The sequence below is a fragment of the Cupressus sempervirens genome, chromosome 2 (assembly GCF_028749045.1).
Source record: "Cupressus sempervirens isolate cs-2001-9-10 chromosome 2, ASM2874904v1, whole genome shotgun sequence".
Lineage (NCBI taxonomy): Eukaryota > Viridiplantae > Streptophyta > Pinopsida > Cupressales > Cupressaceae > Cupressus > Cupressus sempervirens.
This window is the reverse complement of record NC_143119.1, coordinates 767,837,610-767,854,293: the sequence shown is the minus strand read 5'-3', so window position 1 is coordinate 767,854,293 and position 16,684 is coordinate 767,837,610.

Below are 16,684 nucleotides of genomic sequence, written 5' to 3'. Positions count from 1 at the left end.
TCTTTCTATTTGTCTCCACCCCCATTTTGACATACTGCCCCCCCCCCCCCCCCCAACACCTCGAAGCCATAAAGAACCACCAGTTTGACCAACAAACCAAAGAGAGTCTTATTGGTTTTCTAGTCCCATAGTTTCGTTGTCCCGCATCTATTTTGGAGTAAAAATGAAGCTTTACAACCCCCTCGAATCCTTTTCGCTCTACAAGTCTCCCAACTGGATTTATAATGGAAGTCAATCACAAGATATTTGTATTCTTTCACAATTTCTAGGGATTTACATTCAAACGGGAAAGTGATATGTTTTTCTTTTCTCCTTAAACAAAAAATCATGACTTTGGTTTTAGTAATATTCACCTACATCCCAAATTCCTGACAAAATTGCTCTAAGGCCCCTAAATGGTCTCTTAGCCCTTGCATCATTTTTTATATCAAAATAAGATCATCAGCATATAGAAGAAGCTTCATCACGTACCCTACCAAGTGAATACCCTCCCCCTCAGTTTTATCTAACCAAGTTTCTAGATCATCGATGTACAACCCAAACAAGCTAGGAGATATAGGGCATCCTTGTTTAACGCCAATGTCACTCCCAAAACATTCTAACATTTTGTCACTAGTTCTGATTTTGGTTCTAACTCTATTGTATAATGTATGTACTACTACTCTATACTTGTCTGAAATCCCCAAATCTTTCATTCTATTCCATAACTTGTCTCTAGGCACCATGTCAAAAGATTTCTTGAAGTCTACAAAACAACAATAGGCTTCTTCTCCCTGTTTGTCCAGTACTTTCTCTATTATGTGTCGAAGAGTGATGCAATGATCAATTGTGGAGTGTATAGATTTGAAACAACCTTGCCCTCTTGCTCTCTTACCTTCGCTTTCCGCCCATTTGTCGATTTGACATTCTACCATGATCCCAAAAAAATTGCCCAACCATAATAGTGCGGTAATTTGATGGATTGTTGACATCTCCACTCTTAAGGAGGGGGATAACCACACTAATTGTTGAGTCTAATGGGAAACCCTCACAAGCAACACGATTGAAGATATCCTTTATATGAGGCATAAGTATTTCCACTCCCCATTTTAAAAATTCAGCTTCTAGTCAAAGTCCCTAGCAATATATATAAATTTATTTATTTTTTGGTCTAAATTTATGTGGTCACAACTAATGCTTTCATTATTTTAGTTGGGTTGTGGCGTTGGTTAAGTACTTTGTTTGCACTATGGTTGTTATAAATTTGTTCATTAATGAAACTTTGTTATTTAATGATCTATTGCCTAATTGGATATCCCTCCTTTTCTCAGTGTTCATTTTAGTTTTATTTCTCATAAATTTCAAAAAAATAGGGTTATAGATATGGGAGTATGGTGCTTTGCAAAGGCAACAGGCATGTTGTTTACAAAAGAATTTGTACGACATCTTACATGCAAGCTTGGTCTATTTGCTTGTCTGTGTTTTCGTCTTTCATACAATGTCTTGTAGGCTTCACTCTCTGACTGCCCTCTTCACATTTTGGTGGCTCTTTATGTCCGAGAAAAGGAATAGCGCATACTATTGTATCAAGTGTTAGGAATAAGGTGTCTCAACCTTGTATAATTCCTATTCTTATTATTTGTTTTGTAAAATGTATTTCTTGCAAATAATGTTGATGTGTCGACATCTTGAATTGTGTGTAAGGAGATCATGACTAAAATGGTTATGACGGATTCCTATGACACGTAAGAGCTATGTTAGGAAGATTCAATGACAGGTGAAGACATGTGGCAACTAAGATATTTGAGTACTGTACACTCTACCCCAATAGTGGAGTTTGGGGCATCGCCCCAAAAAAATTTTTGGGGTTCCTATTTTCTCAGAGAATGGTAAAACCCTAATACGGTTTACCTTTTGGGAGTAGCCCTAAAATGAAGCGCATGTTATAAGCGTTTTTAGGGTTGCGAAGAGATGAGATGCGAAAAGGGTGTATTGTTGGTACTGCGAGTAGCTACTGGAGTCTTCGGTTGTTGATGTTGAACTTGCATTGCAAGTGTATTGTAATCTCGTGTTGAAGATAATACATTGTGCAGGTTCTGAAGGGGTGGGGTTGTTTTACCGAAAGGTTTTTCGCCACCAGCAAATCCTTGTGTTATGTGTTCCTTTCTCTGTCTATTTTCTGTCTGCATGGTTGGCTGCAATATTGTTGTTTACATGATATTGAATCTATAAATGTAGAAGATTTTAATAGGATTTGCATCATACTTTCCTTATGAGATTAGTGTAGGAAGCTATTTCCACACCTGAGTTTCCTTACATCAAGTACAACTTGTGCTTACTTGATTATGTCTCATATTCATTTGGTTGCAAGAAGGAATTCATTTATGTCATGAAGTTGATTAAGGCATACAAATCTCTTAAGCCCATGTCATGGATTTGATGTATTAAGAGTAAGAGGGTTTTCTTCCTCTATTTTGTTTGCCTGTCTTCATTTTTTATTGTCATCATTGTCTACATTTTATAGCTTATTCATAATAGTGTTTTGATTTAAGGGATATATTCCTTCACTAATAAATTTGTTATGCATTTTTTATGGCAATTTTTGTCGGAGAAGCCAATTTTTGATGAATTTGCCCAAAAAAAAAAAAACAATGTTCCTCATGTTCATCGGGATTTCAATGCTAGATTATGTAAGGAGTCAAAATTACGACAGCTATGGTAACAATAAAGGTCATGTTAGTCGATGTCGAAATTACGACTACAACATAACATCTTGGCATATGAATTTCAACATTGTCGATTTTTAAAAAAGTACACACACTTGTGAAAGTTTTGTGAGGTGGCCTGCCAAGAAAACTCTATGAGGTAGGCAAGAAAGCGGAGATCTAGTGATCCAGCCAAGATTTCTTCATCGTGTAATAAGTATGTTGATGCCTTTTAACCTAGCTCTTTCAGGTGCCTAACGGGATCATATATCGCCATTTCGTGTAGTGTTCCAAAGCAATGTTGTTGAAACTCTAGTTGCATAATTAAATGATTAATACACTCATTTTATTTGTCCTCATTGCATGTCAAATGGAATATACATTCCTCCATGGTTACAATCTAGTGTAATGTTCCTCAGACTTCCTTCCTTAGTATAGAATGCTCTTTTCCATATTATTATTATATTTATTAAGGTTAATATAAATTCTAGGTATAGGGTGAAGAGAAAAGATGGTATTGTGGTTTAAGGAAAATTGCATCATAGAAATTGTTGGGTGTTTGGTTGCTTGTGTGAGCTTGAAAACTTTGGCACCTCCGCCCACAAGGATAAAATGAGGGCATCACCCATGTGAGGAGTTTCCTTAGTGTTTATTTAAAAAACAAATATTAGGAAGAATGTGTACTAAGTTTGAAGTATTGTATGTTTTAGAACTTATATAATAAAATTAAGATCTATTATGTGCAAAGCACTATTTCTTATCTTCATTGTTGTGCTTGCTTCCTTCCTTGGAAATGTTTAAAACTACAACACTACTTTTTCTCTTGTTCTATTGTCTACCTCCCTCAAAAGGTAATTCACCAGGTACTTGTTCTACTCTATTTTGGTCACTTCCTTTCATTGCCAGGGACTCTACACCAGTCATTCGAACATAACCACCTTTAAATCTCGAATCTTGTTTGTAATACAATGATACAATAAGACTTCAAATGTTTCATTAACAAATTAAAACTATGTTTCAATGCCAGAGTGAGAATGATTATCTCTCAATTGGTTTCCACCCCTTCCTTTGCGGTCATGGTTAATGGGACCCCTTTTGACTTTTTCAAATCCTCTAGAGGTCTCCGTCAGGGTGATCCTTTATCCCTTATCCTCCTCATCATTATGGCTGATAGTTTGGGTAGGCTTGTACATTTCAAAAGAAGTAGAGGGGATTTAGTGGCCCTGAAAACTTCTTCCAGTCCCTTGGTTTTCACTCACCAACAATTTGTGGATGATACCATTTTAGGGAATGAGGCCTCGGTGAGAGACGCTAGGATTGTGAAAAGCATCCTCAATACTTATTCCAAGGCCTCTAGGCAGCTCATCAACCAGGACAAGAGTTTGATGTTCTTTTTCAACACCCCTTTAGACAAACAGAAGAAAATTGTTGGCATTTTGGGTTGTAATATTGGGGCCCTCCCTTCCATTTATTTGGGGCTCCCCTTGGGGACTAAACCTCCTGACATCTTTTGGGACAATCTCATTGATAGATTCAATAGAAAGCTGGCAGGATGGAAAGGCATCACTCTCAATTAGGTTGGCAAAGTGTTGTTGATTAAATCCACCTTGCAGAACTTACCCACTTATGCTCTTAGCCTCTTTTGTACCCTTCCAAGGTAGCAAATCATCTAGAAGCTATTTAGAGGAATTTCATGTGGTTAGGCACTAAAAAGAACAAGAAATATCCTCTGGTGCCTTGGGAGAACATTTGCAGACCAAAGAAGAAAGGGGGTCTAGGGATTACAAAGTTGAAACAGTTCAACTATGTTCTTCAAGCAAAATAGATTTGGAGATTCTTCAATACCAATGGTGAATGGAGAGATATATTGAAGTTAAAGTATGCTACTAATCTCAATCTCAAACAGTTCATCAGCAGAGATCCTAACCCTAGGGGCTCTAATATCTAGAATGGCCTCCTAAGGACAAAGAGTTTAGCCTTTGAGAAAGTGAAATGACAACTAGGTAATGGTGAAGATATTTATTTCTGGCATGACAATTGGCTTAGATCTAGACCTCTTCGGGATGTAGAGCCTTTTAATAGATAGGCTAATGTTTGTATAGAAAGATTTGGGAGTAGAGTGAGCGATTACAGGATCCATGATGAGTGGTTTGATCTGGCTGAGATGTCCCAAGAGTTCGAGCCACTAATGGACATGATTAGGCATAATCCTTTATCACATAACAAAGATTCCATTATCTAGGGGGAGACTGTGAATGGCATTTATACTGTGGCCTCTGGCTATGAGACTTTGCAAACTTTGGCTCGACCCTTGTGTGGGCCAAAGCCCGGTACCCGAGACTCATCCCAAAAATTAATATTTTCTTCTAGATTATGCTCCAAAATCGTATTCTAATGGTGGAAAACCTCACAAAGAGGGGAAATATGATGCCCAATAGATGCTTTTTATGCAAAAACCACTATGAGAGTGTTGAGCATATTTTTAACCATAGTCCTTTTCATGAGCACTATGTCCTAGTGCTTCCCTTCCAACATCTTGGGTCTCTTTGAACAATGGAACCTTGGGATGTTAGGGAGTGACACCATGGCTTTGTGGAATTGGACCTTATGCCATGTGTGTTGGGGGGTTTGGAAAGAGCAGAACAACAAAATTTTCAGGGATAAGGAAACAAAGGCTGACATTGTTTTCCACAAATGCCTTAATGCCTTGATGGAAAACTACACCAATATCAAAGGTCCTATCCCGTCTCTCGGTACAAAGGGTAGGGACAATAACAAGAGGGATGGATGCAAATGAACTCTTTCGCCTAAGAGATGGCATAAGGCTAATTTTGATGGGGCAGCCAAAGGCAACACAAGAAAGGTTGGGGTCGGAGGCATCATCAAAAATGCTTTTGTCAAAGGGATTGCTATGGTTGTTGCCCCCCCCTGGAATACAAACTAATCATTATGTGGAGGCTATTGCGGCTCACCATACTATTAAACTGGCAAGAGAAATGGGAGTGAAATATCTCTGGCTAGAAAGAGATTCAAAAAATATTATTGATTGCCTAAATGAGAAGAAGAAGCCAACATGGATAACTGAGAATATCATTGTTGAATGCATTCAACATCTCAAGACCTTCAAAAAAACCTATGTGGCACATGACTACCGGGAAGCCAACCAAGTGGCAGACAAATTGGATAACTGGGTAGTCAAGTACAATGAAGTGGTTAAGTGGATGGATGGTTATAATTTCCTGTTAGAAATTAATGAGTTGATCGAAAGGGAAAGGATCCTGGGTAGATTGGGTATCATAAAAAGTCCATAATGATTGTTAATGAGTTATAGGGAGTGGTTAGAAATATAATGTGTAGATTTATTATGATTGTCAGTGATTTATGAGGAGTGTGCCAAAATGTGATGTGGAAGAACGATAGCACTGGTACTTCTCACATCAACCATATCTATCAACTTACTTCAAGGATCGATTTTAGGCAGAAAATTCATAAGGCAAAAAAAAGGTCCAAGAAAACAAGGAGCACCAAAGTTTTTCTGGATTCAAAGGGCTTTGATATTGGATATAGAGCTTGCATAGAGTAAGATATCATGGTAGGGGAAAGACATAGGAGGGAACCAAAGGATGAAGCCCAGAAATGGCATAGACGTTCCAAGGTATGGAACATTCTAAAAAAAGGGGAAATCACGACTTCATTGAATGGCTCCATGGTTGGAAACCCTTTTTTACCAAGACTATGGTTAAGAGTTGGAATGAGGGAATAGTTAAAATTGATGGGTTGGATTTTACAGTGACGAAGGATGTCATATCTGTTGTTACTGGCATTCGCAACTTGGGAAAGAAATTCTACAGAGATAGAAAAATCTTGGGGCAAGTGGGGGTGGAATTCACTAAGGATCAAGAGGAAAAAGAGGCATTGGTGAAGAGAGGAACTCATTATCTTTCGAGCTCCATCAAGCCGCTATGGAGGTTTGTGTTGCGAGTTATCATCAAATATATCACCCTCGACACCAGATTTGACCACCTTTGCACCTACCACTTCGTGTTACTTAACCATTTCAGGTATGGGGTGAAGATTTCTATCCTCTTCTACCTCTACTCTTCTATGAATGAGAACATTAATGATTATCAAGAGAAGCATACTACAAATCCAGTGCTCCATGAGGGGTTGTTACTATTAATCTATGAATTCTTTAAGGCTAGGACAATGGGAAAACAAATTAAGAGTAGGAAGGAAGGCAAGAAGAACATAGGGGACTTCAAAGAGTTGAAAGAGGATTATTTGCCTTCTGATATAGAGGACAGTGTTGAGATGCATACTAATTTGGAGAGGGATGATTCCCCACAGAGTGGTACTGGTAAAAAATAATCAAAATGGAAAGGAAGGAGAAAAATGCTTTCCCCAAACCCAAGCAGGGCCTTGACACCTCCTTGGACAAGGACTATTATGAAAGGGTTGATGGCATCGATACGAGGGAAGAAAGTGCAGAAGGAGAGGGGGAACTTAGAGAAGGGGAGGGTTTGGAGAGGAAGAGGGGCAAGAGAATCATCACCGTCAAAATGCCGATAAACAAAGAGGATGATGTCCAAACATCCTAGGGCCAAAAAAGATAACTCTCTGAGGCCAAGGAGGATAAGCAAGGGATGGAGAAGGAGGGGGTGGAAGGGGACCTCAATCAAAGTGAAAGGGAGGAACAAGAGCAGGGCTACGTGGAATTTAGAACTAGTAAATATAGATGCTCGATTACGGGAAAGGATAGGAATGTGGTGTGGCAAAATTTTGACACATCTTCTGCTAAAATGGGAATCAATAAAGAGTTGATCAGAACTCTGGTCAAAGAGAGCGAAGAGGGTGAAATCCAAATGGAAGAGTTGATCGACTTTGCCCTAGTTATTTTTAGCGACACCACTAAGGAAAACCTAGAAATGGATGTCCTCAACAATGCCAAAAATAGTGCGATGGACAGTTTTCGCACCACCAAGTGGATTTTTCATGAAATCCAAGAGCTCAAATATGGGGTGAGCATCTTGGAGAGGGAGAACTACAACTTGAAGAATGGGATATCAGAGGAAGAAAAAAGCATGGACAATAGAGTGGAGGAGGTCAAGAACAGGGTTCAAACGATGGAGAGCTCAATGTAGATTATAGTGGAACAGAGCTATAATGTTCTCAAAGAGGTCAATGAGAATAATAAGTTGCACATTAACAAAATGGAGGAGCAAAGAATCAGTAAGGAGGAGGACCTTGCCCCCCACAGTGCAAAGGACAAGACCCTTGATGATAGCTCGAGGAAGTGTACTAGACCCAGCTTGAGGAAAAAGGACACCCTGGAACCTGACCAGGAACTCTTAGACATGAAGGAGGCAGTGGGTAGATTGTTGAAGCTAGAAATCAATGTAGCAAAAATGATGAGAGATATCTCTTGAGTGCTCTGACTTTTCTTGGCTAGTCCTGGTTTTTTGTCTTGACTCCCTAGCTTTTTACTGATTTTTTACTATAGTATGGGGAGTTGTTTCAACTGGTTGCTTTTAGTTTCTTTTGATACTTTAAGTGTTTTTTTTTTTGTTAGATCTATGTATTGTATGGGTTTTAGGGCCTTGTTAAAACTTTCTTTCCTTAATAAAAAATAAATTAAAATTATGCAACTTAATATGATGTAACCTCTCGCTCTTTTGAGCCAGGGTATCACCCATGTAGAGCATGTTATGAAGATTTGATTGTTTCTCAAATTGGAAATTATGTTGTTGTGAGTTTGGAAGTTTGAGTTGTTACAAATGAGAAGGAAGGAAGTTGGATCAGTTGTGAAGCATTTTTTTTGGGCTATAGGTATCATGGGATTTTGCATATATATACAACACGAGTACATTCCATACGTTAATCCTATGTTGTTGGATTTTCAATTATATTTTTATAAGGGTTACATTTTTTGAGTTTATTTGCATGGTCATAATGATTTCATGTTCATACATGAACCCTTAACGAGTCTTTACTTCTTAAAACCTTATTTATTTTTTATGTTTGTAATTCATTGTTTAATCCAGTTTGATGTGTATTCATTATTTACTTGTCCTTCATTTTTTTGGTCCTTCAAACCAAGGCCGTAGTTCTCTACTCGTAGTACATTATTTCCAATTAACTACATGGTTTTTCTTACAACTATTACCATATCACCACAAAATCTCCTAATTTCCTTTTGAACATAGTTGAATTGATATTGATCAAATATCTAAGAGAAACTATAGCAGATATTTTGTAGGTGAGGATCTTTTGACACGTCATGTGTGTGTGTGTGTGTGTGTGTGTATTTGGTTGGTAATTTTTGTAAAAATTCATTATAAACTTTCATAGATACATATATAGGCAATAGAAATAGCCTTTCTACACCTTTTTACATCTCATCCTATACACACCTGTCTTTCAAACCTATTCAAATATTGCCCCTTTAATCGAGTTATTCATATTACCCATTACAATATCAAAAAAGACAAAATTATATATGAAATTCCTTAAAAAACCTACTAGTTGCCCATCTTTGGCTTTGTCCATAAATTGCATCAATCTTCCATTTCTCCGCTCACCTGACCTCTTTATTGTCAACACAACCATCCATTAACAGTTCTCCATTGCTTCACATTCTGCCTACGACCATTAAAATCTATCTCCCTATCTTTTTACTATCAATTTGTAGCTATCTGTGATCCGCTATATTCTTCGACATCCTTTGATTTTCTTTACCGTAGGCTTATCCTTTGAAGCCACTTCACAAGTCCAAAATTTAAAACCCATTGCTATGGTTTTTATCAGTGAAAAAACATGCAAAAAGCAAAAAGAAAATTTCGTCACCCTTTCACATCATTCTTCCACCTTTGTTGGGAACAAGACCCTAGCCACCCTTCTTTTCTTCTTGTTTCCTCCTGTTCGTTAGCATCTTGGATGGAAGACCAAAAACCCAGTAACCTTTTATCCCTCCCTTTCTTTGAAGATGTAAATCTCCTCCACCAACCTAAGTCATTCCACTCTTATCTTTTCCTTGCAAGCTTCCTTGTCCACCCCAGCTAGCCACCAAGTGAAGTCAACTTTTCCTCAAGCTTCCCCCTCCTCTTCATTTTCAAAGCACTCGTTGTAATTGAATCCCTTCCTCGGCCATACCCATTCAAGTAAAGAGTCAATCCCCACAATCAAATCTTTAAGGAATGGTGACTTCATTACCCATTCCACTTCTTCTTCTGAAAATGCCAATTCAAGTACCCACGCCATCACCATTGTTGCAATATCCACATTGATTTTCCAGTGGTGGGTTGAATTTTGAAATAATTCCTCCACCGTTCCCTTAATTGCCTCCAAACCACTATGTGATGGGCATAGCAACAGTAGTCAAAGTCTCTAATTTTGGACCTATCCATAAAGTGCCTTCTGCTATCTAGTCGTCCTGAAAGTGAAGATAGCTTCCATCTTCTTCCTCTTAATTTCCTCTCTTGTCACTCTCGCTAAATCTACACTTACTATTCAAGGTTGTTAAAAATTATCTTTTTAGTTACTTTATTTATAACATATGGATTAGCTCCCTTTTTTGCACTTTCTTCCATTTTCCAAGTGCCTTAATCATTTCGTCCTTTGCTTTTAGCTCGTCTTTTCATTGTGTAGGTATTTATTGCAAATCGTTCAAATCTTTCTTCCTTACTTTTTTGATAGTTCTTTATAATGTCATCCTCCACTTGATCATTTACGCATCTTTTTAAACTTGAATACTTTTTTCCTTCAATCATCACCTAACACCCCCTCCCAACGGCCACACCATTCAAAACATTATGATCCCACCACCAAACATTCTGCTATCCATGTCAAAAGTTGATCTGCTTCCTTGTTTGCCTCTCAAAAAACACGACACACTTTAAAATTATTAGTACCATCTGATAATTTGTTTTCCCTTATTGCTAACGTTTCTCCTTTATGATCTCACACTATGCAGGGCAACCCCTAATTTTCCTAGATTTCTCCTTGCAGCCCCCATCAAAATTTACTTTTATCCAACCTTCCTCTGGAGCTTTCCACCTTATTTTATTTTCTCTATTCCAATTTTGAAATGCTCCTCCTTATTGCTCTAGACTGTCTAATTTTGATCCCTGGCTATTCCTTTGAATATCTCTATCTTTTATCATAAAAATACTCTTTAACAAATCCTTCTTAAAAACTTATGCACTTACCACTTCTTCAATAACATGGTCAATCCTTCTCAAGAGTTGTTCCATCGATTCAGTCACCTCTTGGAAAGATTATCCTATTTCGCTCTTTCCACACCTCCCATATTACAATTGAAGAGCATATTCTCCACACACTTTCTAGTATATTTATTTTACTCTTCTTGGCCATGACATGAAGAACTCCATTAGAGAGGGACTTCATGGGCCTATCCATCCCAACTTGCCTTATTTTTTTTCTACCTCATAGTTTAACAATAGATGCTCCATAGTTTCCTCCTCTTTACCACACATCACAATTTTAGTTGGACCTTGGAAACCTAATTTCTTCCTCCTTTCCCCAGTTAGAATTCTACCATGAATGGCTAACCATGAAAATGTTCCTGCCTTAGGCAAAATATCTTTATGCCAACATAAACTATAGCTAGGCCGAGTGGGCAGGAATAGATAGTTGTTGGGTGGGACTATAGCCAGGTGGGCCCGGTGGCCCCTACAGGTAGTCGTTCCATGGATAAGAAGTGATGGCAGACATACATTAATGAAGACCACCAGATCTAAGAAGCGAAGCTGAAGACATCTCCTTATGGTCCTGGAAAGCCAAACTTGGAAGGTAGGTCCCTTAGATATCTTCGGAAAGTCCCAACCCCACACTCGACTACTTATATAACTGCCCCCATCTTGCTTCGGGGTGGGAGCCCTGTTATATCACCCACTTCAAAACTAACATCCTTTCTATTTGCAATTAACTCGTAGCCTAGTTTAACAGAAAACTTTCTTGAAGCTGCAACACACCAAGTAATTTTATCCCTTTTAGCAATTATGAAAACTTTCCATCACATGAAAATATCTTCAAGGGATTGTTGTTGCCCCTAAGAAAGACCCTCTAGCCTCGAATCCTTCTATTCCCAAGACTTCCCTAGGACACCTTCCTTCTCAATTAAGTAATCTCTAACTTCCCCTCCTGCCCCCACCCCCCCCCCCCCCCATTCTGAGATTTGCTTGGCTACCATCACTAATCACCCATGAGATGTGGTCTGTTATGACATATCGACATGAAATAACAAAGTTCCAGATAGTTAAACCTTTTAAGGGGTTTTGGACTGTTAAAATCCTTATTCCATCATTTGAATCCAAGTATTTTGCCCTTAGAATTTTTGTCCAAATATGATCATAATCGGTTACCATCTACCACACTAATTTAGCTCCTAAAGTTATACTCATAAGGTTTAGTCTCTGATTCCAACTCCCCCATTCTTTTTTGGTCTACATAGTTTCTCCCTTTTTTACAAAGGTATTTTCTTACATTCCCCTGCACCACTCCAAAAGAATCTACTCATCTATTTTTCCATAACATTAATTACCTTTTTTGGGATTTTAAGACACATCATTGAGAAAATTGAGACTGCAGACACTGCTGATTTGAACATCAAAATTCTCTTTGCAGATGACAACCATTTACCCTTCCATCCTTAAAATAAATTAAAAAAAACATTTTTCAGCTAAACACTTCCACACATCACTTTTGTTTCTACCTTGAAACAATGGGATCCCCAAATATCTACTTGGAAGTAACCCTTGCTTTATATTAAGATGTCTATAGATCACCACTTTTTCACTTAAAGGAGTGTTAAAGAAAAAATCTTTGATTTTTTCTAGTTAATCTTTTGTCTTGAAATTTTTCCATAGGTCTCCAAAGTCCTCTTCACCATTTTGGCTTCATTCTTTGAGGCTTTCCCTATTAAAAAAGTGTCATCCACAAACTAATGGTGGGAAATAGCTTCCACACCCCTAGCCACTTTCACACCTTTCCACAGGCCTCTATTTCTCTTTACACTAATCAATCTTTCCAATACTTCAGCTAATGTGATAAAAAGAAAGGGGGAAAAAGGATCCCTTTATCTTATTCCTCTTTCTAACTCAAAGAAGCCTTGAGGGCCACCATTAACCAATACCGAGGACCTGACAAAACTCAAACAACCTTTAACCCATCTAATCCATACTTCATTGAAACCAAAATTATTCAGAACTTTAAACAAAAAAACTCTATTCACCTCATCATAGGTTCTTTTAATATCTAATTTCACCATCATTTTATAAATTTTTTTATTCTAATTGAATGAATCATTTCACAGGCTATTATAAAACCTTCAAAGATAGATCTCCCTAGTGCAAACCCAGTCTATTCATTTGAGATCACCACACTTAAAACCAGCCTTAGTCATTTCACAATCACTTTAGATATGATTTTATACAAAGTATTACACAATGAAATAGGCCTAAAATCTTCAAAGGTCTCGCATGCTTCCTTCTTTGGCATCAAAGCAATAAATGTATTATTTATGTCTTTTAAAACAAAACCCCCTTGTCTATATTCCTTAACCACCTCCCACACTTCATCCCCCAAGTAGTCCCAGAAAAATCTAAAAAATCTTCCCATAAACCCATCTGACCTTGGGCTTTTATCCTTACCTAAACCCCACAGAGCATTTTTTACCTCCTTTTTAGTTACTTCTGCACATAACATCTTGTTTTGCATCTCTGAGACACTATTAGGAATACACTCCAAGACTTCATCAACTATTTCCCCACCTTCTTCCTCTAACCTTCCCCAGTCTTTAAAAAAGGCTACATCCTCCCTCTTTATCACCTCTAGGTCATTTACCATCATCCCTTTAGAGTTTACATAGAGAAAATCTTATTATGTGCTCTTCTCACTTTAATTGAATTATGGAAAAACTTGGCGCTCCTATCTCCTTCTTTAAGCCATGTCTCCCTTGATTTCTGCCTCTAGTACACCTCCTATCTCAATCAAATTTCATCATTTTCCTTATTTAACTTCATTTCTTCTTGGAAGTCCTCCTCTTGCATTCCCTGTATGAGTATTCTTTCATTTAAATCTTTTGAAGATAGTTCCAAATCTTCTTTCCTTTTAAAAGTATTTTGAAAGGATTCCCTATTCCAAAACTTCAATTTCCCTTTGATATGTTGTAACTTTTAAAATATTTTGAAAGCCTTATTACCTTCTTGAAATGGGGCATTTTTCTACCATTGTTCTATCAACTTCTTAAAGCCATATGCTCTTAGCCACATTGCTTCAAATTTGAAAGGGCATCTATCTAGCGAGCAATCTTCCTGAATTCTAAAACTAATTAGAAAATGATCTGATCCATGGATATGTTAGGAATAAGGTGTCTCAACGTTGTATAATTCCTATTCTTAGTATTTGTTTTGTAAAATGTATTTCTTGCAAATAATGTTGATGTGTCGACATCTTGAATTGTGTGTAAGGAGATCATGACTAAAACGGTTATGACGGATTCCTATGACACGTAAGAGCTATGTTAGGAAGATTCAATGACAGGTGAAGACATGTGGCAACTAAGATATTTGAGTACTGTACACTCTACCCCAATAGTGGGGTTTGAGGCATTGCCCCAAAAAAATTTTTGGGGTTCCTATTTTCTCGGAGAATGGTAAAACCCTAATACAATTTACCTTTGGGAGTAGCCCTAAAGTGAAGCGCATGTTATAAGTGTTTTTTAGGGTTGTGAAGAGATGTGATGCGAAAAGGGTGTATTGTTGGTACTGCGAGTAGCTACTGGTGTCTTCTGTTGTCGATGTTGAACTTGCATTGCGAGTGTATTGTAACCTTGTATTGAAGATAATACATTGTGCAGGTTTTGAAAGGGTGGGGTTGTTTTACCGAAAGGTTTTTCCCCACCGAAAAATCCTTGTGTTATGTGTTCCTTTCTCTGTCTATTTTCTGTATGCATGGTTGGCTGCAATATTGTTGTTTACATGATATTGAATCCATAAGTGAAGAAGATTTTAATAGGATTTGCATCATACTTTCCTTATGAGATTAGTGTAGGAAGTTGTTTCTTCACCTGAGTTTCCTTTTAGGATAGGTAATATTTTAGCTTCCACCATCCATTCCACCAGTGTCTAGTCCCCCCCAAAGAAAAATCTATCCAACTTTTCTACAATATTCACAAACCCAGGTCTTCTATTATTCCATGTAAATTCACCTTGCTTAAAGGGAATATTAACTAACCCATTATTAGTCATAAAAGGCTGAGAAGTCTTCCTGTTTAGCTGATCTCTAGTCCCTCCCCCCTTTTTTCTCCCCTAGATAGAGAATAGCATTGTAATCACCATCTAAGAAAGTGATTTCATCTTGGAGAACCTCCATTATCTCTATTAAAGATTTTCATAACACTTTTTCCTCCCTACACTAAACCGGCCCATACACATTGAACACATTAAATTCTATCCCCAACTATTTTGAACTCACCTTAAACCATTGCCAATTCATTTCCTTCTGTATCACCACTACACTCACGGTTTCTTCCTTCCAAAGCACACACATTCCACCTGAAGCTCCATATGTAGCTACCCATTCACTATGCCACTTCCCATATTTCCTTTTAGCACCTTCTACATCATCCCCTTTTATTTTTGTTTCCTGAAAAAGAACCGCATCTAGTCTTACTTGATCAATGCCCCTCTTGATCAAGTAGATCTTGTTAGGGGCATTACAACCCCTGACATTCCATGAAAGGATCTTCATCCCTTTTAGGAAGGGTTTTTCCCCCTTCCTATCTTCAGTTTACTTCTTGAAATTTGAGTTAAAGCATTTAGTGATCTCCTTCCCCTCTTTTGACTTTCTCCCACTTAAACTTTATGGCTCTTTCTATCTAATTTTGCTAGGGTCCTTTTTTTCTTTCAAAGCCATCATCTCCTCGAAACGCAAATAATCCTCATCCAACAATTCCTCCCTATCCATTGCTTTCTTGTCCAAGCTCTCATCAGAGCTAGGTGTTAGAACAATAAGATATTGCCTTATTAATTAAATCATTTTGATTTAATTATTAGGTCACTTATTACCTCTAGTTTACTTAAGCTAAACTTTAGGCATATAATAATTAATTATTTTATTAATTATTATCATGCAACCTAGGTTTTAACCTGTTAGGGTTTTGACCTCCTTTTATAAGGATTGATCTCTTTGTAATCTGTTCATTCACTTTTGATAATAGCAATTTCTTTTTTGCTCATCAAGAATGTCTCATTTGTGGATCTGGGAATTCTAACATCCATAGTTTTTGCTTCTCTCTTTTTTTGATAGGTGTTTGCATGCAAGTGATTCTTGGGAGTTGTAGGGTTGATCTTTCATCAACTTCAACATGGTATCAGAGCTCCAAATCTTCATGCCCCTATTCTATTTATGAGAAGTTTGGTTTGGCTTTCAGATTTGTGTTTTTCTTTCAAAGGGTTTCATTTTTTAGAGTTTTTTTTGTTGTATTGAATTTGGGGGTCACCATTTTTTGGTGCACTCTGAGCCCAAAAAGACATCACCGTTGAGCTCAAAGCGCCCAAAAACCCTATGTTCATATAAAATTTGTCCAATTTGGAGACAATTGGAATTTGAGGCCAAAAAACATTGCTCCCAGATTGAACACATTTCCTGAGACAGTGATTTTCTGATTTTTGCACGCAAATCAAGATTTTTTATTCATGAATCAAGATTTTGGCATGTTTACCAAGGTGGCATTTTTTTAATTTTGGCACACAAATCAATATTTTTGGTTCAAAAATTGAGATTTTTGGCATGTTTCTTGATGCAATAATTTTGTGGTTTTTTGCACATAAAAATGTGATATTTTTGTGCTCAAATCGAGATTTGTGGTTCAAAATTAAGATTTTTGGCATGTTTCCTAAGACAATGATTTTGTGATTTTTGGCACACAAAAAATATGATTTTTTTGCACGTAAATCGATATTTTTTGGCATGCAAATCAA